At 43.0% G+C, this 26,659-nt stretch overlaps 1 pseudogene; it reads right to left on the bottom strand.

The window, feature by feature from the left end:
• Positions 1 to 1,125: 1,125 nt before the first annotated feature.
• LOC122707953 lies at positions 1,126 to 1,806 on the bottom strand (annotated as a pseudogene).
• Positions 1,807 to 26,659: the final 24,853 nt, after the last annotated feature.

The raw sequence follows: 26,659 nt of genomic DNA, 5'->3' as shown, positions 1-26,659 counted from the left end.
CCCTCCCCGGGCCCACAGGAGTGATGGAAAGCTGTTGACATCTGACAGCCCTTCCAGTGGCCTCTGCCAAGAGAACGGGGAGGGGCTTTGGTCCTCGGAGGACCCAACTCCACATCACAGCTTGCACTAATTGGTCCTCTCTCTGGCCTCCGGCGGCGTCTGTGCGGCTGGCAGCGCGGCAGACCCAGCGCTGACTCCTCCCTTTAAAAAACAGAAATCTGCATCATCTACATTTTTTTTTTTAAGGTTTTGTTTTTTTCATGGAGCATCTTCGTTGTCTCAAACTTCAAACTTGGTGGTTCCCTCCTTCTCTCAGGAACACTGCGACTGTGCTCTATCGGTTTCTTGCAAACAATGTAAATTTCTGCTTGTAGATTCATTTCAGTTACACGTGTGACCTCTGTATCTTTTTTAAAAAATTTTTCTAATTTCCCCAGTTTCTTTGGGAACAATTTTGTCTGACATACATTCGTATGAATTTTAGATCAGTTATTTCAAAGTGCACACAAATTATGTATATTTCCCTATAACCAGGCACTGACAAAAGAATACTTAATATATCAATATTTAAGTATTCCAACATAAAAGGACTTTTTCCAACTTAATACTTTTTCCCACACAAGGTGATCTATAATTGACATTCAGGCAATTATATGCATGTAGAAGCAGACACAGTCCCCAAACTGACCATAAGATAAACCAGCACACACATCCTTCTCCTGGATATAATTACATTTCCAGAGGCAAAGGGGTTCAAATGGGAACAAATAAGTTGACTTCCTTATGAAATAAGCTACACAGACACAAACTAAGAAGGAGTGAAGGTGCCAAAGGTGAATCCCACAAATCTCCCTCCTTTCTGTCCTGAAATGCATGCGTGGGCACTGTGAGCGTGTGACACTCGACCAACGTCACTGGACGCCAGGCCCTGGCATCGAGAGGTAGTGCAGGCAGGGGCCCGTCCAGAGGGAGAGGTAGCGCGGGTTCCTGGAGGGACGTCTTATTTCACTTCATTATGTTCTACTGTGCTGCTCCACTATTTCCACTGTTCCACTGTTTTTGTAACTGGGGCAAAGTGGGAGGTTTAGCTAGTCTAAGGAACTCTTACTCCATAAACTATCTGAATCAAAGATTTTTTATTTACTCTTTTGCTAAACACAAAGACTGATTTCCATCTACAGTTATTTTGTCAGGTGAGAAACAGTGAGTAAGCTGAAGGGAGGGCTGCGGCCTTGGCTCGGAAGGGACACTGCTGGCAGTTGACACATGGCCTGGGGGGACGAGCCTGGGCCACAGCGGGACGGCCTGGTCAGCGGACCTTCTCCAGGAAGGCCCTGCAGCACCGCATGCACTGCTGGTAGACGGTCTCAAAGTCTGCGTCGTTGCCATAATAGCGATCTTCAATGATAAGTTGTTTTTGTGGATCATAGCTCCCGAGTAGTTCGATTTTCGCTCTGCAGTTTTTAACTTGATTACTTTTTCTATTCAAATCTCTCAGATTGCTCTCATCCATACATAGTATATAATCAAAAGTGGCAAAGTCTTATTTGGTAACCTGCTGGGCAACGTGACTCATGGGGATACCATGCTTCTTCATGCAAGCCTGCCCCCGATAATCAGGAGGGTTTCCTAGTTCATACGTGGATGTCGCTGAACTGTCTATCCTCCAATTATCAGAAATGTTTTGATCAGTTACAAGTTTCCTGAAAACCGCTTCTGTGATGGGTGATCGACAGATGTTACCCAGACACACGAACAGCACCGACTTGGTCACCTGCTCAGCCATCTTCCCGCGCGCGCAGAGGCACCCAGCAATAACGTCCGTGACCTCTGTATCTTGAGTGATAAAAATGTCATGTCTGTCTCACGCGAGATTCAGCATCTGACGTGGATTCCCACCCCTTTCTGACGAGGACTAAGAGGAAGTCAGTACTTCAGATGCTCACCAGGGCTAAGGTTGCTGAGTGGCTATGGAATTCTGCCCTCTTTTCTGCCTGTGGGCATTTTCTGAGGACCCTGGACCATATAAACGTCCTTGTGCATTTTCCCTTATATACTTACAAGCCCACACATGCACACACACCAGCCCTGGCTGCAGGCGTGAGAAGATGGAAACCCACTTACCTGTGTTTTTGTTCTTTTTAAAAATTTTTTTATTTTATACTGGAGTATAGTTGATTTACTATGTTGTGTTCCAGATATACAGAAAAATTATTAGTTATACATATACATGTATTTATTTCTTTTCTCTTTTCTCATATAGGTCATTAAGGAATATTGAGTAGAATTCCCTGTGCTCCTTGATGATTATCTATCTTATATATAGTAATGTGTATATGTTAATCTCAAACTCCTAATTCATCCCTTACCAACCCCCCAAGTCTTTCCCCTTTAGTAACCCTAAGTTTGTTTTCTATGGCTGTGGGTCTGGAAATGACTTACTTCTAATAAGTCACACTATTGTCCTTTCCTAGAAGCTCCATCCCATTCAGGGAACTTAATAAAATAAAAGTCAAATACATTATGGTATAGTCATATAGTAGAATACCATGCAACCATTTAAAAAGAGCAGGTGGCTCAGTGGTAAAGAATCCTGCCAGTGCAGGAACTGTAGGAGATGTGGATTTGATCCCTGGATCAGGAAGATCCTCTGGAGGAGGAAATGGCAACTCACTCCAGTATTATTGCCTGGAAAATCCCACGGACAGAGGAGCCTGGGGAGCTACAGTCCACGGGGTCACATAAGAGTTGGACACAATTTAGCAACTAAACAACAACAACAACAGTCTTATTGGATTAAGGGTCCACCCTACTCCAAGATAAACTCGTCTCAACCAATGACATCTATAATGGTCTTATTTCCAAATAAGGTTGATAGGAGAGGTAGTGGATGTTAAGATTTGAACATATGAATGTGGGGGGCCTGGGGACGTAGTTCAAACCACAACAGTATCAATATCTGCCTGTGCTCCCAGCGCTGGGTGTGGTCACAGCAGCAGACAAGGTCAGGGTTCGGGGAAGCACCCTTGGGTGGCCAGACCAGAGAGGGTCAGCTACAGTGGCCTGAACATGTAGATCTGGCTGCTCTTTAAACCAGCTGTCCCTCCTTCCAGGGACATCAGGGTGAGAGAAAGCACAGCAATAACTAAACTTCACAAACAACCCAGGGAGGCAGTAGTGGGGAGAAGCTGGTGAGTAGTTCCATCATCCTTACAGGCATCACAGTAACATCAGTTTTGGGAAAGTGAATTAAACGAGGATGTGAACTGCTAATGCATTGTTCCAATGCAGGCTGACATTTACTTTAAAAATCATATGGAAGTGGCTAACAAATTCTATTACAGCATTTACAGAACTTCACGCAGCTGCTTTTCCCTGGAAAGGAGGCTCAAAACCACCGAGCGGAGCTCAGACTCAGCCCTGAGATGCAGTGCTGGACAGTGGTTGAGGGTCTAAGTGACTTAACCTTTTAGAGCCTCACTGTCCTCATCTGCAAGAGGATGATGGTAATTCAGTAATTCATGCCTTGCTCCTTCTAGCCTATAGGGCAAAGAGTTGTGCAAAAATGGGGGAAATATTTAAAAGGAAAAAGTTATCTAAAGCAAGTTCACTGAATTTGCAAGCTCTGACCTTTCCTCCCTGAGCCCAGACATCTGTTGCACCTCAGTTTCTCCTTCTATCTGAATATTCTGGGGATTAATAGAGACCAAAAGCCTTTCATTTTGGGATGGGAGATCATTTTGCAGAAACTGCAGTATGCATATAAAGACATCCGCCAGTATTTATACTTTACATGTGCTCCAAAAGGGTTAAAGAAATGAGATAATTTCTACATAGTTCTTATAAAAGGCAAAAAGGAGCTGGTGTCTAGCAGCCTGGTCAGTTTCTCTAAGACCAGAGCCAATCCAAGTGTGTTTAATAGATGGAAAGAACTGAGGCCACCTTAGGACTCAGCTTGAGTGCAGTACATTCACGTCCACGGGTCAGGAGTCAGAGACCAAGAAGGATTTTCTCACTAGATAAAAACTGGAGAAGGTGTGGGGAAAAGGGAACCCTCCTACTCTCTTGGTACGACTGTAAATTGGCCCAGCCATTTGGACCAGTGTATGGGGGTTCCTTAAAAAAAACAAAAATAGAGTTAGCATATGATCCAGCAGTCCCATTCCTGGGCATCAGTTCAGTCGCTCAGTTGTGTCTGACTCTTTGTGACCCCGTGGACTGCAGCACGCCAGGCTTCCCTGTCCATCACCAACTTCGGGAGCTTGCTCAAACTTATGTCCATCAAGTCAGTGATGCCATCCAACCATCTCATCCTCTGTCGTCCCCTTCTCCTCCTGCCTTCAATCTTTCCCAGCATCAGGGTCATTTCCAATGAGTCAATTCTTCTTATCAGGTGGTCAAAGTATTGGAGTTTCAGCTTCAACATCAGTCCTTCCAATGAATATTCAGGACTGATTTCCTTTAGGATTGACAGGTTGGATCTCCTTGCAGTCCAAGGGACTCTCAAGAGTCTTCTCCAACACCACAGTTCAAAAGCATCAATTCTTCGGCACTCAGCTTTCTTTATAGTCCAACTCTCACATCCATACATGACTACTGGAAAAACCATAGCCTTGACTGGACAGAGCTTTGTCAGCCAAGTAATGTCTCTGCTTTTTAATATACTGTCTAGGTTGGTCATAGCTTTTTTCCAAAGAACAAGCGTCTTTTAATTTCATGGCTGCAGTCACCATCTGCAGTGATATTGCAGCCCCCCAAAATAAAGTCTCTCACTGTTTCCATTGCCTCCCCATCTATTTGCCATGAAGTGATGGGACCAGATGCCATGATCTTCGTTTTTTGAATGTTGAGTTTTAAACCAGCTCTTTTCACTGTCCTCTATCACTTTCATCAAGAGGCTCTTTAGTTCCTCTTCGCTTTTTGCCATAAGGGTGGTGTCATCTGTGTATCTGAGATTATTGATATTTCTCCTGGCAATGTTGACTTCAGCTTGTGCTTCATCCAGCCCAGCATTTTGCATGATGTACTCTGCATATAAGTTAAATAAGCAGGGTGACAATATAGAGCTTTGACGTACTTCTTTCCCAGTTTGGAATCAGTCTGTTGTTCCATGTCCCGTTCTAACTGTTGCTTCTTGACCTGCATATTTCTGGGCATGTATCCAGAGAAAAACATGGCCTGAAAGGATACGTGCACCCCAGTGTTCATCACAGCACTACTTACAATAGCCAGAACATGGAAGCAGCCTAAATGTGCAGCAACAGATGAATGGATAAAGAAGACGTGATACATATATACAATGAAATATTACTCAGCCATAAAAAGAATGAAATTATGCCATTTACAGCAACATGCATGTACCTGGAGATTATCATACTAAGTGAAGTAAGTCAGACAAAGACAAATACCATATAATATTGTTTATATGCAGAATCTTTTTAAAAAATGATACAAATAAACTTATTGACAAAATAGAAACAGACAGACTTAGAGAATGAACTTATGGTCACAGGAGGAAGAGTAGGGGGAGGGATAGATTGGAAGTTTGGGATGGACATGTACACATTGCTATGTTTAAAATAGATAACCAACAAGGACCTACTGTATAGCAGCAGAGAATTCTGCTCAATATTCTCTAATAACCTAAATGGGGAAAGAATTTGAAAAAGAATAGATACATATTTAACTTTGCCATATACCTGAAACTAAATAACACAACATTGTTAATCAACTAGACTCCAATATAGAAAAATCATGTCAACAGAATGAGGTTTGTACAAACTAATGTAATAGGAAGATAAGAAAATTTGCTGGAGCCCATGATTTGGGGTGGGAGGGAGGAGACAAAAAGAGAACCCAGTCCAGGAATAAGGAGACCCAAGAAGCCCAGCTGAGCCACTAAGGACTGGCCCTGGGCATTTTACATTTTATAACACTTTTGCTTTGTTCCTGGCCTTTGAAGCAACCCTATTTTACTGAGGTATTATGCGAACAAAGTAAGATAATCAGAGCAAAGGTGTTACAAGATGTAAAAGGCTCAGTTCAGTGGAAAGGAATGATTGTGGGTCTCTGGAAAGCCTTTCCCAGGCTTTCTGTAATCAGCCTGATGATTTGAAGGCCATGATTAAATCTCTGCATCAAGCCCCTCCTCCCTTCTCCTCTCCCTGCTTCCAACTATGTTGTCCCTGCAGTTTGGGCTGCATTTAATATTCTCAGGATGTTATGTACCAATCCTGGTATAAACTGGAGCCCAGGAATCCCATTCTGCTCCCCAGACTAGCATGTCATTGAAATCTCCCAGAAGGGAGGGCCTCTGAGAAAGTATACAGTACCAGAGACAATAAGGTAAGCAAGGTGGCCTCACCCAACCTAACACACGCCATCAGTTGACTAACTAGGTCAAGGAGACCTGACTTAGACTTGGCTGGTGGCCCCCATTCTTCATGCCCATCTTTTCCTCTTTTCTATAGAAGTCCATACCTTTGAAATCCCAACCATTCTCTTTTAGATATTCGTTTCGTTTCTTTTTTTTTTCTTGAATACAGGTCTTGGGTGAAATCTTGGGAGACTACAGAAGGAGCACAAAGTAGTTTCTGGGCCAGGGTGGATGAAGATGTCCTAAGGAGACCTATCAGGCAAGGTAAAGGTGTGGAGGTATTGATGGAGCGTGCCCCCTGACTTGTACCCTTGAGGGGAAAAATGGGCAGAAACAGAATGATCCCTATGAACCCAAGTGTCAAAAGCCAGAGACAGCCCATGGAGTTTCCCCAACCCGGCACAGCCTTGGCACACTGGACTGATGGCTGCGTGTGACCTGTGAGTAAGAAGAAGAAATGGTGCAGCCCGTGGAGGCCTCGTCAGCAGCCATCAGCGTGGACCAATGACCGGAAGCTGAAGGAGAGGATGACGTCTCAGCAGAGAGGAGTGTTGACACTTGACATGAGGACTAATGCCCCTCCATAGGAGGTCTAAGTCTCCTATACTTCAGTTAATGCCAGAGAAAGGGAGAATCTTGAGTGAAAGAACGTCTCTATCATCCCATCAGGGCGTGACCAGAAAACAAAAACCAAATTCAGTTACAGAAAGAGAAAATTGGGGCGTCTTGCCTGCTTGGATGGGCAGACTAAGATTCATTCAGGGTAAATGAATGAATTTACCTCCCCTTCCTTCTTCTTTTATCTCCATTTCTAACCACAGTTTTGGGAAAAGGCAGATGTTGAGAACAGACCCAGAAGGAAACGCAGGATGGGCCCTGGAGGCCAGCGCAGAGGAATTCCGGTTGCCATGGGCAGACGATGCCATTAGCCTGCATCCTGGGCTCGTTTTGCCCTTAAGTAGGTGGTGGTGCATAAGGACCGTCCTGAGTGCTCCATCTGAGTGCCCGGGCGACTGACATGCCACCTTTTCCTGGTGTCTCCAGCACACTGGGCTTCTCCACCTTGTTCCCCTCCTGGCCATCTGTTCCTGCTGCTCTGGCAGCCTCTCTGCTGTCCCCCCGCAGGGGCCTGTCTGGGCAGGAGGGTGTGAGGGCCTCTGATGAGGTGGGCCCCGGCCCCTCCATCACTCTGAGCCGCGAGGAAAGCACCAGCTGTCTGGCTTCATTTGCATTTTTCTCTCCCAAATAATGAAATTAGCCATGAGTTTCCTGAGGTGATGCAAGACGCAAATTTCGGCGAGATGTGTCAGTGCGTGATGGAGAGGGAAGGAGAAGGTCAGGGAAGCATTTTGATAACAAATCCGCAGCCTGCAAACAGAAAGGGAAAAACAATAACAAATTTCACTGGAGACATACCTTTTAGCTCCGAGGAAAATGGACCATTTTCGCTCCGAGAAAAGTTTGATGAGGCCTTTAAAAGGTAATTTTCCCCCCTCTGGGAGAGAGGCACAGACATTTTATGAACAAACAGCAAAAGATGTCAGACAAGGCTGAAGCAATTCTCAGTTACTGAATGTTTCTTTGGCCACAGACAGCATTGTCTTACAATGACAACATTTGCTGAGGTGCACCCACCCAGCAGCCAAACAGGGCTGTCAATATTGGTGAGGTGCAGAAGCTAGTTTCTTTCTCTAAATCACCATCCATTTGAACCCTTCTGATTACAGATAAGGCAAGAGTCTCCTCACTGGGGATGAGGTCTTGGTTATCAGCCTTCTGAAGGGTTCCTAAGTTTGTCATCTCTTTTTCATATTTTTAAGCTAATTAACTAGATATCATCCCTGAGGAAAAATACAGTAACTCTTGGAGAAAGGTAGACAGAGGTATAGATAGGTAAGAAGATAGATAGATAGATGGTTAGATAGATAACAGATAGATGGATAGACAGATGATATTAATAGATAGATGATAAATTGAGATATAAAGCAAGTTCATGCATGAAGATCATTTAAGATTCCATCAGTAAATTCTCAAGAGTTCTTCAAATGGCCTTCTTTAAAGGCAGGGAAAATTGGACCACATGAACTCCTCAGACAGGTGGAGAAAGAATGAAATTCTTCACCCCAGTGAGATGCGTTTACTCTTCTCACCTGGGATGAAATTTAAATCCATTCCAGAATTTAAAAGCCTTCACATAATCCAGCTCCTGACATCTCTCTAACATCCTTCTCTACTACTTCTCATTCATTCATTCATTTATTCATTCAACAAATATTCTTGAGTCCTTTCTATGTTCTGGGCACTCTACTATGAACATGGGGTTTATCAATGAACACAATAAAGATTTCCATTCTAGTGTGCAGGGGTTTGGGGCAGACAACACAGTACTATTTTAGATTAGCTTAGAAGATGATGATTGCTATGGAGTTGGGAAATAAAGCAGAGTAAAGACAGAGAAATAAAAAGAGAACGAAAGAGAAATAGAGAGAGAAAGGAAGTGTGCGTGTGGGGGGCAAAATTTTAATTATAGTAGTTGAGAAGGTGACCTCTGAGCAAAGGCTGAAAATAAATAAAGGAGGGATCCATGAGGATATCAGAAGGGAGGATCATGCAGGCAAAGGATGAAGCTAATGCAAGAGACTGGAAAAGGGTGGAAGAAGCTGGAAGCAACTGAAAGCAGGAATGAGCCTGACACGTAAGAGGAGGAATATGGAAGGCAGTGTGGCCCAAGAAGAGTGAGAAAAGGGACATAGAGGAGCAGAGGAAACCAAAGAGGCCCAGGGCCCAGAGTTTGTAGGGCTTCATGGGCTATTGTAAGGACTCTGGCAATGGGGCTCCAATCTATGCCTTGATCTTCACACGCTCTTCTTCTGGGTCTCTGTGAGTCCTTCCCCTTTTCATAAGGTTACCAGTCACTGGACTCAGGGTCCACCCTAAGGCCATGTGGTCTTATCCTCAATGAATTATATCTGTAGAGACCCTATTTCCAAATTAGGTTACATTCTGAGGCCCTGATGGAAGTGAATTTCGAGGGTGGGGGGGGAAACACTATTTAGTCCACTGTGGACAGACAACAAGGTTTCAGACAGGATGAGTGAGCAATATGAGAGAAAGAGAGGGGTCAGAGATGATTCCTAGGAATCTAAACAGCTGGAAGCAGGACTTCTCCATTTGCCAAGAGGGAAAGGTTGGGGGAAGAACAGGTTTTCAGTGAAGGTGGGGGTAGGGTTTCCTCAGGTCACAGTGAGGTTAGACCCTTAATCATCCAAGTGAAGATGTCAAGTCAGCAAGTAGATTTAACAGCTAGTCTTGATGCCTTCATGAATTTTCCATTACCATTTCATGTAGAATAAGTGTTTGAAAATGCTTTATATTTTGGAAAACTGAAAGTACAAGATGCATTTAGAATGCCCTGTAAGCCATGCTGGCCTCCACCAAGTCCAAAGACTGCCCAGTTTGCCCAGGTACTTCAGGTCTATCACCACTGAGCACTTTCAACTTCTGCCATTAACTGTCTGACTTTAGGCAACTTATTAACTTTCACCTCAGTTTCCTTTCCCAGAAAATGAGATGAAAAGTATACTTATCTTAGAAGAGTGTTAAAATTGTAATAGATAAAACTATACATGTGAAGTGCTACCAGGAATTACATAAAATGTTGTCTAGGAATACACTCTGGCACAAGGGAAATATGGGCTTTTGCTGCACACAATGAATCCTTCATTGAGTCTGCTTCTGTCTTTTCTGAGTTGTTTTCAGGAGACTCTTTCTCCATTGATCCTCAGAATCTAAGTGCCTTAATAGCTGCCTATACTCTAGTCATTTGGTCTTTTCAAATGGGGAGCAGATGAAGGGCCTGGCATAGATCAACTATCAGCATACACTCAAGAGATAAAATGTGGTGGAGCAAATAGACTATTCCTTGTTGATAATGACAAGCTATGACAAAACTGACAGCATATCAAAAAGCAGAGACGTTACTTTGCCAACAAAGGTCCATTTAGTCAAAGCTATGGTTTTTCCAGTAGTCATGTATGGATGTGAGAGTTGGACCATAAAGAAGGCTGAACACTGAAGAATTGATCCTTTTGAATTTTGGTGCTGGAGAAGACTCTTGAGAGTCCCTTGGACTGCCAGGAGATCAAACCAGTCGATCCTAAAGGAAATCAATCCTGAATATTTGTTAGAAAGACTGATGCTGAAGTTGAAGCTCCAAAACTTTGGCCACCTGATGCAAGGAGCTGACAAATTGGAAAAGACCCTGATGCTGGGCAAGATTGAAGAAGGGAGGAGAAGGGGATGACAGGGGATGAGATGGCTGGATGGCATCACTGACTCAATGGATATAAGTTTGAGCAAGCTCTGGGAGATAGTGAAAGACAGGGAGGCCTGGTGTGTTGTAGTCCATGGAGTCGCAAAGAGTTGGACACAACTGAGTGACTGAACAACAAATTGTCTCTGGGACACTCCTTATTAATCCCAGGCCTGACTACCATCACTCAAGCTTCTACCTAGTCTTTATCCCTTCAGGATTATCTTCTGACTGCCACTGGAAGACTATCTATGAAAAAAAACTCAACCATGCCATTCTCCCAAGTTATGTATTTGAATGGCCTGCTTTTGCCATATGGCAGAGTCTATACTCAAGTCCTTCCCTCCACCACTGACTCACAACCTAAAACAAAGTTATATCAGAAAACAAGTACATGAGCATCATTGGCTGAATTATGTCACCTTCTGAGGCATAGCTGCCTTGTCTATAAAGCAGCGGTGACAAGCCTGACCTCACAGGGTTGTGATGAAGACCAGAAGTCAATGAGAAAGACAGTGAGCACAGGGTCCAGTTGGGGAGGAGGCATCTCTGTGGCAATAGCAGCCACTGAGCAAAGGACAGTCTGAGTTCCTGCAGCATCATGACTGACAATTAAATCCTGCTGTCCGGATGTCAGGACAAGGCATCAAACTCAAAAGTGAAAAGCTGAGTAATAACATTACAGCTCGAGGATATGTGACGGCACCTAAAACTCTGCAAAAATCAGTTAAATTAAAATACATAATCAGTGATATTTCAAAAATAGGATACATTGAACAACATCCTTCTGAAGAAGTCATATGCCCAAATGGTAAAACAGGAGAAGCACAGATATGGGAACTTCTGAACTAGTCTTACATCCCACTGCATATTCCGGTTCAAGACTGAAACTTTCCTACACGGTCACACAAGAAAATTTTGCTCTAAATTTAATATTTTTCTTAGAGTTATTCTGAAAAAGAGATGTAAAATAATATGAGTGATGATGTTCTGTTTGACTGAGACAAACTCTAATTTCTTCCAAGTTTCCTTCATGGGATGCTGAGGGTTTAACTGGACTCCTCCAATCCTTCATCTGGAGCAGGTGCTGAATGTAATCATCAGACAGGCAGTTGCCTGGGTTGAACCAGGGAGGAAGCAAATATGTCGAGCAGGGAGTCAGGTCCTTCTCTGGGTTTCCCTTTCCTCTCTCTCCTCTCCTCCTGCCTCACTGTCATCACTGGCAAAGATGATTTCTTCTTGACAGCTCTTCATGTCAGTCACAAGTCTAGGTCAGACACTTATCAATTGACCCAGTGTTAAAGGTAGACACTCATTTCAGCATCTGTCAATAGCCTCTTTTGATTCATTTAGACCAGAGCCTGCATCCCTGTAGTGATTTATACCGACACGTGCATGGACTTTTAAAGACAGGGAAACATTTCCAGAACTCTAGGAATCTGCTGACATGTGTACCCACTGCTTCTGTTGCTTTCAAACAAAGAAAGTGAAAGAGCTAGTCACTCAGTCATGCCTGACTCTTTGCTACCCCATGGCCTATAGCCCACCAGGCTCCTCTGTCCATGGAATTCTCCAGGCAAGAATACTGGAGTGGGTTGCCATTTCCTTCGAACAAAGAACCCTAGAGAAAAGGTGAGACCTGGGGAATAATAATACCTAAGACCTTCAAAGATCCTGACTACTGTGTCTGCCTCTGAAGCCGGACTCTCTCCAAGGCCAACATTCAATTTTTCAAATGTTGTGTGGCCTTCAGTCTCACTCCCATCAGACTGGGGAGGTCTCCATCAAACTAGCTGAGCTAATTCCTGAGTGATGAGGCTGTGGAGTTGCATTTCCAGGGGGCAGAGGCCACAGCTAACCTCTACACTCCTTTGGAAAACTGCCCGAAAATAAAGGACAAGGGGCCGGTGGGCCACATCCCCCAGGGCTAGCCCAGCCTGCTCTTCCCTCCGATCTGGCAAAATATCAGGAGAACCTTCCCACTCGAGCTCAGGTGTCTCTCCCCCTCCTGACCCCCCCTGGTTCCTAACGGGGATAACGCACACTTCTGTTTCCCAGGTGTCTGTCACCAAGCTGCCAATCCCTCCCTACTTGGGAGACAGGGAAAGAGATGAGAACATGTAAGAAATTCAGAGGGGCCGAGGAAATTTTCCTGACGTGCTCCTGCTGAGACACCACGGCAGTTGAAGAAGGCCTGTCATCGGGCTGTCAACCTTTAACCTCCCCCAGACGTACTCTGAGATGATGTGAGAAGCATCGCTGTGCTGTATCACCAGCTCCTTCCAGCTCCGCACGTCTGTCCTTGATGTCAGTCAAGAGTAGTTAACTGGTACCCACGGTGCCTTAAAAAAAGAAAAAAACCCTCTGCGAAATATCAGTAATGACTTTAGTTAGGGAGACTAGCTCTTGTCAAGTAATGACTCTTTGACATAAGGTATTGTTTACCTAGGCAACGTTCTCTTACTTGCATTTTAATGAACCTAATTAATAATAAGTTAGGAGTCCTCAGCTATTTCTTCACAGCTGGACCATATGCACTAATTACACTGTGCCTACAAACCTAAAATAATCCATTTGGTCAGAAGAGATGGTTTAAATATGGAGAAAATCTTGATTTCTCTCTATTTTTGCTTCCACCCCTTAAGGATGTCGGCTGTGATATCAAAGCGATTTGCAAATAATGAAGACAGATATCGCCTTGGAAAATGTAGGTTTTGTTTGTGTTGTGTTGGTGGAAGTTTTCATTGGTAGAAACTTCCAGAGTTTGTGTGAACTGAGACCCTAGTTTCGTGGCTCCTATGTACGGAACAAACCAGAATAGTCCTCAAGGGGAAGACTAAACATCAGTGATAGTAAACAGCATTCTGTAAGTGGAACTATTTCACTTATAAAGAATAAATAAGGGACTTCCTTGGTGGTCCAGTGGTTAAGTCTCCAGGCTTCCAATACAGGGGGTGCGGGTTCAATCCTTGGTTGGGGAGCTAAGATGCCACATGCTTCATGGTAAAAAAAAAAAAGCAGAATATAAACAACAGAATCAATATTGTACCAAATTCAATAAAGACTTTTAAAAAAGCATAAATAACACCCAACGGCCATTTTTGGAGCTTAGGAAAGTCTTTCCTGTGTTATATAAAGCATGTTTTTTATTGGCTTACCTTAGTATTAAGTTTCTATTTAGCTTTTGCACTTTCCTCTGTAGACTCGTAGGAACTAAAATAAGTATTTGGAATCAGGGCAAAATGACAACTCCAAAGAAGGCAAAATGCCAGGCCACTTAGATTTTCCAAGGAGGACAGGACACCTCTGCTCCTCACATCCACCTAGCTTGCAAAAGCACAAGGTTCCCCACTGACAACATTCCTCTGGAACGTGTAAGAAACTCTATTGTCTCTGAGTTCAGTCCTATTGGTAATCAAACACAGAGTTGCTGAAACTTCTGTGTGATTATCTGCCTCTTTGGAGCATAGTCATTGCGGCTATTGCAGGGATGCAATGAGCTGAGGTTCCGCTGTTAAAGGAAAGATAATCTATGATATATCATTGATCACTTGAGCTCAGAGTCAGTTATTTTTTTTCCCAAAATAAATCATGCCATTCAGCTCTTAGTTACAGCAAGATCCTGGAGGGAGCAATGCTTCAGTGAAGGCATGGCTCAGAATGCCTACAGAGATTCTTCCAGAAGTCACACCGACAACTTAAAACGCAAAGACCTCGAAGTACGTTAAGTGGAAGGGAGATTCCAGCACCAGGGCTGTATTAGGAGGCTCGGTTCTCTCAGAGTGACTTCCGGACTTCACCAGGTCCCCATCCACCCATGTTTTAACAAGACATAGTTCAAGGCAGTCAGAGACGATTCGAGCTAATTGGTTGATTCAGCAAGAAACCTGGGAAAAGGTGATGCTGAGGTTGGAAGGCATCAGGCTGGCAGGGTTAGCAGATGCTACCCACAAAGCGCCTTGGAGTGGAGGTGCACCCTGCCAGGCACCATATGTGTGAGGGACGTGACGGTGAGCACGGATGCCTGAGCGAAGGTGACAGACCGGCTCTCATTTGCACCGAAAGAAACTTCCCTTGGAGTAGACACAAGTGAAATGATGTCCACAAATTGGGCACAGTTTTAGGCTGCTGGCCACTTGGCAGCGTTTTCCCTGCTGCAACCTTCTCCAAGGAGGGAAAAAAGCCTACACTCTTCCCATGACAGGACACCTGTCTCAGCGTCCCCCGGGCTCTCAGAGACACAGAGGAGGAGTTCCAGAGTGCAGAGAGGCGATCACCAGGCATGTCTGTGAAGCATCCTGTAAGCACACGCACATGCCTTGTCTCCTTGAATCCTCACAGCTTCCCAGTTGAAACAGAGTTGCTTTAGTGGACAGTGGAATGAGCACTCACATCTCACCCGCGCCACGGCCAGGGCTGGTTTCACTCTGCCTTCTGGGGTTTAAGACAGAGAAACTCGGGAACATATCATCACAAAGTGTTATATTGAAAATTGCTCTTCCTTTTTCATGGGACAGGGGCCATTCTCCGAGGATGTTTGCTGGGTCTCAAATATCACCTGCCGCAAGCTTCCCTTCCCTGCCTCTGCTGGGAACTTCTTTCCATCTCTGTCCCCTTGCCTGATCTTAGCTTCCTTTTTTGTTTTTTCTAAAAATAATTTATATATTTATTTATCTGGCTGTGTCAAGTGTCTTAGTTGTGGCACGCAGATCTTCGTTGAGTCATGCAAATCTTTCGTTGCCATGTACAGACTCTCTGGTTGTGTAACATGGGCTCTCTACTTGTGTCCAACAGGCTTAGTTTTACCACAGCATGTAGGATCTTAGTTCCCTGATGAGGGATTGAACCCTTGTCCCATGCATTGCAAGATGGATTCTTAATCACTGGACCACCAGGAAAGTCCCCTGATCTTTGCTTTGAAAGACAACTTTTTTGAGACCCCACCACATAAACACACACTCAGTTCTATCTCTTGAAAAAGAGAAGATGCTTAAAAATCTCCAGTGTCACAAAAAAAAGAGTCATGTGAATGCCCACAGATGAATAGTGAGCAGCTATGTGGTTTTGGAGACTGAACTCAGCAAAGACCTCCAGCAATTTACTGGATGTGGCTTCCAAGTAGAAACCACTGTTGTCTTATTTATCCCCATCACAATCAGAAGACATGTTTCAAGCTCCTACGTGACTGTAGAGGAAGCAGGTGACAGCAAAGTTTCAGGAGCCCAGGAGATCTCTGACTTCCCTTGGGGTGAAAGAGGCTTGCATGGGTAGTCAGTTATTGGTCATCTCAATGAGGGCATTGCCATCTGTTGTTGTAGGTGATTGGGCATCAGAAGCATCCCCTGAGCCATCATCTCACTGCTGAGCATTGGCCCGTGTCATCTACGTTGTCCATCTCATTTAGGTTTCCAAATTGCCATTCATTCACAGATCCAAAGGCACCAACTGACTCTGCACAAGCAGAAAATGCTCATTTTATCAGTTTGATCCCCAGTGTACTTTGCAGGATAACAGAACAGTGAGTAATGGGTGGGTGCTGAATATTATTTACTAAGCTGAAAGTCAGGAAGTTAGAGCCCAGTTGGTATAGGTTCTAGCTAAGATCTTCACCAAGCCACACAGAGCAAATCCTTTGACTTCATTTATTCACTGACAAAAACATTTTACTGAGCATCTATTATATACCATGCCACAAATCACAGTCCTCTGTCACTCCTAGACCCTCTCTCGATGGACTAACTCTTAAAATATACAGTTGATTCTCATTATTTTTTGTTATGTTACATAATGTCAGCAGGAACTAGTGTTCCACATCTGTTAGATGGGATGCTCTGTGTGCGTGTGTGTGTGTGTGTGTGTGTGTGTGTGTGTGCGCGCGCGCACGCGCGCTTAGTCATGTCTGACTCTTTGCAACCCCATGAACTGTAGCGTGCCAGGCTCTTCTGTCCTTGGAATTTTCCAGGCAAGAATAGTGGACTGGGCTGACACTGCTTACTCCAGGGGATCTTTCTGACCCCCGGATTGAACCCGCATCTCCTGTGTCTCCTGCATTGGCAGAGTCTTTACCACTAGCAACACCTGGGGAGCCTGGAACACTAGTCATCATCTCGCAAATATGGAATCTTTGCTTCTAGGGGAAATACAGGTTTCGGCTCCTGAGAGCCTATGACAACAACTTTTTCATCAACTGACCCATACATAACCTTGTTTTGTGTGTGTTTTGTTTAAAGACACCTTCTTTAATATTGTTGACTCATAATATTACTGAATTTACAACCAACAGCACTCTTAACTCATATCTGAATGAAGTTTATGTAACACATGTATTTTCTACATGAGGTGCATCACAGACAGCCTTCTTATACTTAGAAACACCGCACAGAATTTCAGCATGACATTTGGGATCCATTTTAAACAGCAAAAAGCACAAGAATGTGGAAAAGACGGCACTAAATAGACCGTGAAAAGAACACTTGTTTATAGTACATGGAATACGGGGGCAGAGCTGTTACTTCGTCCAGACGCAGGTGACACCAATTTTCATCCTTCTCGTGCATGTCCTTAAATGATCACAAAATACTGCAAGAATTGATTTGAGGGTCACAAATAAATGTTAGCAAGTAGGTAAATTCACAAATACAGAATCTACAGATAATGAGGACTGACTGTACTTTACATGAAAAGGTATATTGAAAAAACCCATTCAGAGGCATTGTTGTTACAGGTCCTCAAAACGTAATTTTTTGGGGGAAGCAGTGGAAAACAGTATCATTTATGTCTGCACAAAAGGAAACTTTTTCAGAGACAGAATTAAGTATGCTGGAGATTTGGGTTCAGTAATGTTCACTTGGATATCTGAGGCTATTGATTACTTGTCTAATTTGTATCATTTCTCTAGGCTCCTTAGACAAATTGAGCTGTTTTGCCATCTGATCTGCCCTCAATTAGGCATTTTACATTCTCATTCTTTCAGCTTCTCCCAATGCACGGAAGTCCCTAAGTTCATCGAAACCTGCCCTAGCTTTCTCTGGGTGGGACTGCTAGAGAAATTTGAACCCTCTGTCTGCCTCACGCATTGCACCTCATGTCCTTGCCTGCCTGGAACTCTGGCACTTTCCTAGCACAGAGGGTGACCAGCTACAGAAGGGGGATGCATTCATCCTAGGTTGGGCTTCTTAACTCTAACGCTAAATGATTCTATTTCTGCATCTGTGAAATGAGAGTAATGGTAACTCCCTGCCCTCCTCATGGGGCCACTCTTATTAGGCTGGGGTAGGTTAGAGCATATCAGAGGAACTTACAAATTGTAAATAAATATTAAAATGATTGTAACTTATCTGGATCTTTTCTTGTCTTCTTCTTTTTGGTCTATGAGGCTTTTCACCCTTAGAAAAATAGCAAGCACTCTAATAACCCCATGACATTTTTTTTTTTTTTTTGGTGAATGGTTCTAGCAAAATTGAAGTGAATATAAATCTTCTGACTAACCCGGAGGTTTGGAGATTTTTCCCTTTCTCGTGCCCATAAGTAATGAATATTGTCTGGGTCTTGACTTCGCTTTCCTTATTTGTCAAACAAGCTTTTAGGTCTCGGAAGTTAAAAGCAGTGCTCTTTTGGCAGTCACATCTCATAAAGCAACAATTCAAATGAAACATTTGTCACCAGTAAGCACTTATTAAACACGCAGTGTGCAAGACCTATGCTATGTGCTGCTGCAGAGCGAAAAGAAATGCTAAGTTATGATCTGAGCTTTGAAGACAACATGTCAGTAAAATATCTAGAGAAGAGTCGCACACGCTTCTTAACGGCCAGGTGGCACAGTGGTAGAGAAACCCCCTGCCAGTGCAGGAGACACAAGAGACGCGATGCAGGTTCAATCTCTGGGTCGGTAAGATCCCCTGGAGGAGGAAATGGCAACCCACTCCAGTATTCTTGCCTGGGAAAACCCATGAATAGAAGAGCCTGGCGGGTTGCAAAGAGTTGGACCTGATTGTGTGACTGAGCACACTGATTTTATTATTATTATTTTTTAATGATTTAGGCCAAGGCAAATGTTTAAGCGAAGTTTTTGGTGCCTCAGAGAACTCTTGGTAACTTTTCATAGTGACCCAACAAGCACACCTCCCCAACACTTGATGTCTAAGGATGCAAGGGAGGCTGGTAGAATGAAGGAGTACAGTGTTAGAATCAAGCAGCCTTGAGTGGAACTCCAAATCTCCCACTAACTTAAGTCTGAGCTCAGGTTAGCTACTCAACCTCATTGAGTAACTTCCTCACTTATAAACATGGGAATTGTTATATTTCTTTCAGTAGGTTTATGAGAATTAGATACCGTTTTGTACTCAAGCACTCAGAGCCTACAAGATGACCAAATAAATATAGATTCCTTTCTCTCCACGAGCCACAGTAGAGCGATCTAGAGTGACTTTGTTTTCATGGTCCCAATCACTCATCAAAAATTTTTGTGTTAACAGGCCCCCTACTAAGTATTAGGGATAAAGATAAAATAATCTATACACTCTGTCCTAAAGAGGTTTGCAATCTAGTGAATTTAATCAAAGACAAGTCACACTCACAGCAAACTGAATAAAACTTTGTTAGGAGAGGAAAACGCTTCAAAAAGTCAATTTCAGAATCCCTTATTTCAATCTCTCCACAGAGATAAATGATGATGGTGGAAGTTCCGCAGTACATTTATTGTTTTCCCACAGGGAATTTTTTTTTTTTAAATCCACTGATTCTGCCAGAAGAAACTCATGACATGTTGTAAGTTTAATTATGTTCAATTCATTAACACAATTAGAGCTGTGAACAAATTTATTGACACAGCCAGAATCACTTAGGAACAGGCAGTATGTCATAGATTAAAAAACTTATTCTTTTAGGCCTCTAAACCCTGGGAATGAGAAATGGGAAATTCATCTTTAGTTCCTTGGAACAGTTCTAAGAGATCTGACCAGAGGTTGCCACTAATAATTCATGGCAAGAATCATTCACATTGTAAGAATGGTTCTTACATCCCTTGGAACATAAATTGAATCGCCTTGAAATGCTATACTTTTCATTTTAACATAATAAGTGATCCGAATGGGGGAGATTGCATGAATATGGATTTGATTTTAGCTTAACTGAGCTGGCCTCCCTTACAATCAAGACATGAAGGTTCACTCCTGCTTCTTTAGTGAAGGCCGAAGAAATAAGAGGGGTTGAGAAGGACGTGGTGATCCACTGCCTTTCCTTCTGAATTAATCCTTTCCAGCTAAATTTTTGTCCTGCTGCTGCAGCTGATTTGCACATACAAGTGGTAAAGGAACCTGGTGCACATGTATGAAGCAAAATTCACAAAGAAGGACTTTACAATTGAGGATAGCGTTAAGAATTTTGTTTTGAATGAGAGTCAATATGCCCATCTCCAGGCCAAAAATTTTTAAAGAGGCCTCAGTGAAGTAGTAAATTTTTGTTATTGCTGTTTACTGATAAGAAGTTAAAGAAAAACTTTTTCCTTAAACACCATGAATAATCAGAAGTGTTTTCCCACCGGAACTATCTACTCCCCTGAACAATCCTTAATTGGTATAACACGATTGGAAGCTTGACTGTCAAAGAAAGCTTCACATGTATATTTCTGAGAACCAAGGCTAGGGCAGATACTTCACAAATACTCTACCTGAATCTACATCTACTTCCCAAGGCTTATTTATGACCCCAAAATGTAAACAGATCTTCAGGTCATTTAGCTGACTGTCTGGGTTTGAAAACCACTCTGAAAGTGAAACTCATGTACAACTCTTTATGACCCCATGGACTATAGAGTCCATGGAATTCTCCAGGCCAGAATACTGGAGTGGGTAGCCTTTCCCTTCTCCAGGGGATCTTCCCAAACCAGGGATCAAACTGGGGTCTCCTGTATTGCAGGCAGATTCTTTACCAACTGAGCTACCAGGGAAGCCTGAAAACGACTCAATCAACTTAGTAACTATGGAGACTGACCTTGAGTGTGTTTTAAAGTGTTTCTGTGCCTTAGTTACTGTATCTGTAAAAATGTCCATACTATCAAAATTGTGTCTCTCACCAATATTTGTTTTCCGTTTAAATGAGCGATGTGGAGAAACCTTAGAAGAGCAACCAATACTTTATAAACATTTACAAAATGGTAGCAATTGTCATCATGCACAGCCTCTCACCAGTCCCACCTCCCTCCACGACGGAGGTTACAATTTCAATTGCCCTTTCCCCTGATCCTGGAACCCAGTGACCTAACAATCAACCTGGGATTCTTGTGTTACTTCCCAGAGTTTCTTTGTTATTTATCAGATAAATCCTTCCCACATACAGCTAGCTTATCATCTTTGAAAATAGGACATTTGTAATTTGAAAAACATCTGCATTTTAGTCCCCTATTAATGCTGATATATAGTGCCTTTTTAAAAAAAAAAAAAAGAGAGAGGAAAGAGAATTGTGGCTGCAAAGTTAGACATGTGGCCTTAGATACTCAGAGAGTCATGATCTGGACAATGCACTCAACACTCAGTAATAGGAAGCAACATCCACAGCAGAATCTGATTTAGAAAAACCCACAGGAGACACCACTCATGGGGAGGCAGCCAGTCATTATGGTTCAATTATAATATATTTTCGAACCTCACCAAATGGTGGGAAGTGGATGTTCTGTGAGATCAAAAATCAGCCGGCATCCTCTACGTGGCACCCAGCTGAAGCTGAATCTCGAATGGTAAAGATGAGTAAAATGGTTCAGGAGCAGACAGGTGCCGTCATATCAGAGAAAATTCCACCGAGATCAATAAAAATGATTAAGGGACTCAGAGAATTGATTTTTGAGAAATGATTAAGAAAAATAAATGTGCATTTTGACACATAGCCAAGGAGGAATATGATAACAGAGTCATCAAATGAGGTATATAAGATGCTGTGGAGAAGACAGCCTCTAGGAATCCCCTGTGGGCTCCGAGGATATAGCCTTCCTCAAGAAGTGATGGGAAGTGCTGCCACCAGAAGTACGGATCACTCAAGTGGCCAGAAGCCTCTAGAAAGTTGGTGGCAGGCAGTAGAAGTGGACAAGATGGCCATACATGTCTTTTTATTTTCCGTGTGATTTTAGTAATTGGGGGAACAAGGGGACACATGGTGGCAGAATTATGGATTCAATCAAGCTTCCTATTTTTAGGTTGGTGCCATTCAAACTATCTCAGACCATACAGTTAAAATTAGGAAACGGGAAATTAATTGTAGTCTACACCTCGCTGTATCTCTGGCTGTCACGGGTATGAACAAACCTGACTCCGTCTTAGCCTTATTGCATTGCCTGTGCTGAGTCATGCTGGCTGCATGCCTTTTGTAAAAGAATGTTGTCTATAGCCTGAAATACGGAGGACAGCCTATCCTCAGGGCTCCGACAGTTAAGAGCCCATTCACATGGAGATAAAAATTCCAGAACAGACAGCAACATTGTTTTATTATTGGAGGCTTACAGGAAGTGACCTGACCCATGTGGACAGCAAGAACAAAGAATTCCTGCACCAAGGAGTTTGCAGCTACTAACTACACCCCTCCCTCACCCTGCCTTTATAAGAGTTCTGCTGAAAGCCTTTGAGGAGTTCGGGGTCTGGGGGACACGAGCCACCTGCCCCCTTGCATGGCCCTGCGATAAGCCTTTCTCTCCTCCAAACTCTGACGTTTTGGTGTGTTTCGCCTTGCTGCACTATGTGTTGGGCACACAAACTTGCATTCAGCAATATGCCCTTAAAAAATACATTCGTACTGTGTGTGTACATATAAACACATCTGTAGTATAAATATATACATTAAAAACAGGTAGGCACATGGTATACACACACAGGTATAAATGCAAATATATCAGTTGGAAGGTTTGTATTTAGTGATGTACCATCATTTCTAAAGTGAGCTGGACGATGATGGAGCCCGTTAGTGAATCGCCTCTGTTCTTTGTTCTGGCAGTTTCCAGAAATGGCTCCTATGCCAAGTATGAATCATCTTTTTCTGGCACTGGGAAAGCTATTTTCAGCTGAGCCACATTGCAGGGTCATTATTCTTAAGGCTGCGTTATAGGGCATCAGAGGAAATGACATAATCCAACTCAATTCACAAAGAGTAGCAAGAGGAGGCAGCTTCAGGCTACATCACCCTACCTCTGTATTCTCCCTAAAGTCACAAACTTCTAAATGCAGTCAACAGGAGAGAAAAATCTCTCTAACAGTAAATGGGGGGAAATGGCCTGAGATATGCCCTACTGGTATAAAACTTCCTTCATGTATTTATTATCATAATGAATGTACATAATAATATACACAAAACAATATAATACATCTTATTTATATTATAACAATATATACTCTACCTTTGGCTGCTATTTTTTACACCTTCCACATAGGGCATGAGACCTTTAAATAATAGAATCATAATAAAATGATTGGAAAAGCACCACGGAAAAACATTGACCTATGTAATTTTGATGATGTAGCCTCGCATTCACTGTAAGGCGTTACTTAGATTTACTTTGCTCATTATTGAAAGAATGCAGGGGATTAACATATCACCTTTTCACTGCTCAAAAACTGAAACAGAATTTGATTTTCCTCTCACGTGAACTGTGTGTTGGCCTCCACTGAACAGTTCTCCACAGGCCTCTTACTGGTGCGATGACTTGAAGAGAGCTTAGCACCACTCAGCGTAGATGAAGATTAGGTTAAGTGGCCATGGTTTTAGGGATGCCTGTGCCAAATGCATCAAAGCCAAAATTTAACCCTGGACGGACTCTTGTCATTTTTTTTCCTGCAGACTCTTCTATCATATTTTTTTACTCTCTCTTCAAGTGATGTTATCACTGACATGTTCTGCCCTGGAAAGATCTGCACAATACTGTTTGTAATTAACAGGGTGTGCAAAGTTGATTCAGTCGTGTCCCACTCTTTGCGACCCCCTGCACTGTAGGCCCACCAGTCTCCTCTGTCCATGGGATTCTCCAGGCAAGAACGCTAGAGTGGGTTGCCATTTCCTCCTCCAGGGGATCTTCCCAACCCTGGGATTGAATCTGTCTCCTGTGGCTCCTGCATTGCAGGCAGATTCTTTACCACTGAGCCACCGGGGAAACCCAATTAAACCATAAAGAAACAAAAATAGCCATTCCAATCTAAAGTAGCTGGTGGGAGATAAACACAGCAATTATTCTGTGCATAAACAGAACTTGGGAGGCAGGTCAATGACATCCAAAGCAGGAATGAGTTAGAGTTCCAGAATTTGAGTTTTCAGACAGGTTCTGAGCCACTCATGGTTTTGCTGATTTTCATTATTTCAATTTTGCTGAATCACATTGACAATTGAGCTATTAGGAAGAATTACCCATGGCTTGTATAGCTCTGAAAGTTTTAATTAGAGTTACATTCTTAATGCTCCTCTTTCTCCTCTATTCTTCATCTTGCTTCATATTTGCTTCTTTCCACCCTCTATAAAATCTAAAGTGAAAGTGAAATTTGCTCAGTGGGCTCCGACTCTGTGATCCCACGGACTGTAGCCTGCCAGGCTCCTCTGTCCATGGAATTCTCCAGGCCAGAATACTGTAGTGGGTTGCCATTCCCTTCGCCAGGGGATCTTCCCAACCCAGGGATCGAACCCAGGTCTCCTGCATTGCAGGCAGATTCTTTACCAGCTGAGCTACCAGGGAAGCCCATAAACTTGAAAGTGGAGAATAAATGAATAGAATTTAAATAGAATCTGTAGGTTAGGGGGAAAAAAATCTTGATTCCTCCCCTACCCCACTTTTAATCCCTTCTGTTGTGTTTGAAAAATAAAGTATTTGTAATAAAATATTACATGATTTATCTATGTATGTATGTATGTATGTATTCATTTCAGCTATTTATTCAGGGACAATTTTTAGATTTATAGAAAAGCCACAGAAATAGTACAGAAAGTTCCCACACCACTCAGCTTTCTTGAAAGTTCCCACACCACTCAGCTTTCTTGAAAGTTAACATCTTACATCACTGTGTATGTTTGTCAACACTAAGAAATTAGCACTGAACTAACACCACTGACTAAGCCACAGACTATTTGGATTTCTCCAGTTTTTTTTTACTAATGTCCTTTTTCTCTGTTCCAATTCAGGATACCACAGTTCATTCATTTGTCATGTCGCTTTCGTCTCCTCTGGTCTGTGATAAGTTTCTTCGTCTTTTTATAACCTTGACAGTTTTAAAGGGTTCTGGTTAGGAATTTTATAGAATGTTCCTCAATTTTATTTTATAATAGGGTTAAGGCTTGGGGGAAGATATCAGTGAAGTGAAGCACGCGTTATATCAGGGAGTACATGTGAGCCGTGTAAGTATCACAAGTGATGTTAATTTTAATTATTTGGCTGAGGTGGTGTCTGCCAGTTTTCTCCACTGTAAAGTTACATTTTTTCCCCCTTTCCATAGTCTATTTTTTGGAAGTGAGTTACTAAGTCCAGCCAACACTGCTGCTGCTGCTGCTGCTAAGTCACTTCAGTCGTGTCCGACTCAGGGACCCCACGGACTGCAGCCTACCAGGCTCCTCCATCCATGGGATTTTCCAGGCAAGAGTACTGGAGTGGGGTGCCATTGCCTTCTTAGCCAGCCAACACAGGGAAGGGGAAATTCCTGGGGCTTCCCAGCTGACTCTAGTGGTAAACAACCCACCTGCTAACACAGGAGACATCAAGAAGTGGGTTCAATCCCTGGGAAGGGGAAAGGGGAATTGAGCTTCCTCTCCTGGATGGGGGAACATCTGGGGGGGTTGGATATCTACCCATGTTATTTCAGATGCTTCTATAGGGAAGGCGTGTTTGTTCTTCCCTGTTTACATATTTATATCAGTATACACTCATGTTTAAGTATTATATTCCTTGGATTATAGCCCAATACCATAAATCGGATAATTTTTTTCCTCCAATCATTCTAGTTTTGTTAAAACCTAAAACCTCTTTCTGGTTGACTCTTCATTTTTTTTAACATGACCCAAACTTTTTTTTTCTCCTCAAGACTAGAATCAGCTATTTTCACACATACAGAATCCATGAATAATATGCATAGACTGTACTTGGAAGGTACTTTGGAAAAGATGCTATAAAAGAGTAGTGTTGACTTAATGCCTGCCTTGAATAAGGCATCTAAACGGGGGCAGAAGAGTTAAACAAATATAACAGTCCCATTCTTGTCCATCAACTTTACCTCGTGGGATTCTATATACCTTACAATATGAAAAAGTGAAAAGTGAAAGTGAAAGTCATTCAGTCGTGTCTGACTCTTTTCGAGTCCATGAACTGTATAGTCCATGGAATTCTCTAGGCCAGAATACTGGAGTGGGTAGCCTTTCCCCTCTTCAGGGGATCTTCCCAATCCAGGGAGTGAACCCAGGTCTCCCACATTGCAGGCGGATTCTTTACCAGCTGAGCCACAAGGGCAGCCCAAGAATATTGGAGTGGGTAGCCTATCCCTTCTCCAGGGGATCTTCCCGACCCAGGAATCAACCCAGGAATCGAGACCCAGGGGTCTCCTGCATTCTAATATGATCATTTTCTAAATAATGAAAATTACAATTCAGTCTATTGTATACAACTGTGTTTTTAATATGGACATGTTGAAGCACTGTTTATCTTAACAGGCATCTGGTCCAATGAATCAAAATTCACATCTTTGAAGAGTAAAGACACGCAGAGCATCCCCCAGTCCCTGTCTCTGCAGTCACAGTCTTATTTTGTAAGGGACTTGCCACCACGGTGCTGCAGTGGCCAGATGCACTCCCTTGGCTTTTGGAGCCATGATGCCCCAGATCTTTTCTTTTTCCCTAAGCCCCAGAATTACATCTATTAGTCGTGGAGTGACTGGGGATGACTCAAATGCAACAGAAGTTGATTGATGGAGCATGGTGCATCTCTTAATTAAGCAGAAGCTCCTAATAAAAATGAACTTCCTGGA

The sequence above is a fragment of the Cervus elaphus genome, chromosome 14, assembly GCF_910594005.1.
Source record: "Cervus elaphus chromosome 14, mCerEla1.1, whole genome shotgun sequence".
In the NCBI taxonomy this organism is placed as follows: Eukaryota; Metazoa; Chordata; class Mammalia; order Artiodactyla; family Cervidae; genus Cervus; species Cervus elaphus.
The sequence above is the reverse complement of the archived record's forward strand: the minus strand, read 5'-3'. Positions and strand labels throughout refer to the sequence as shown.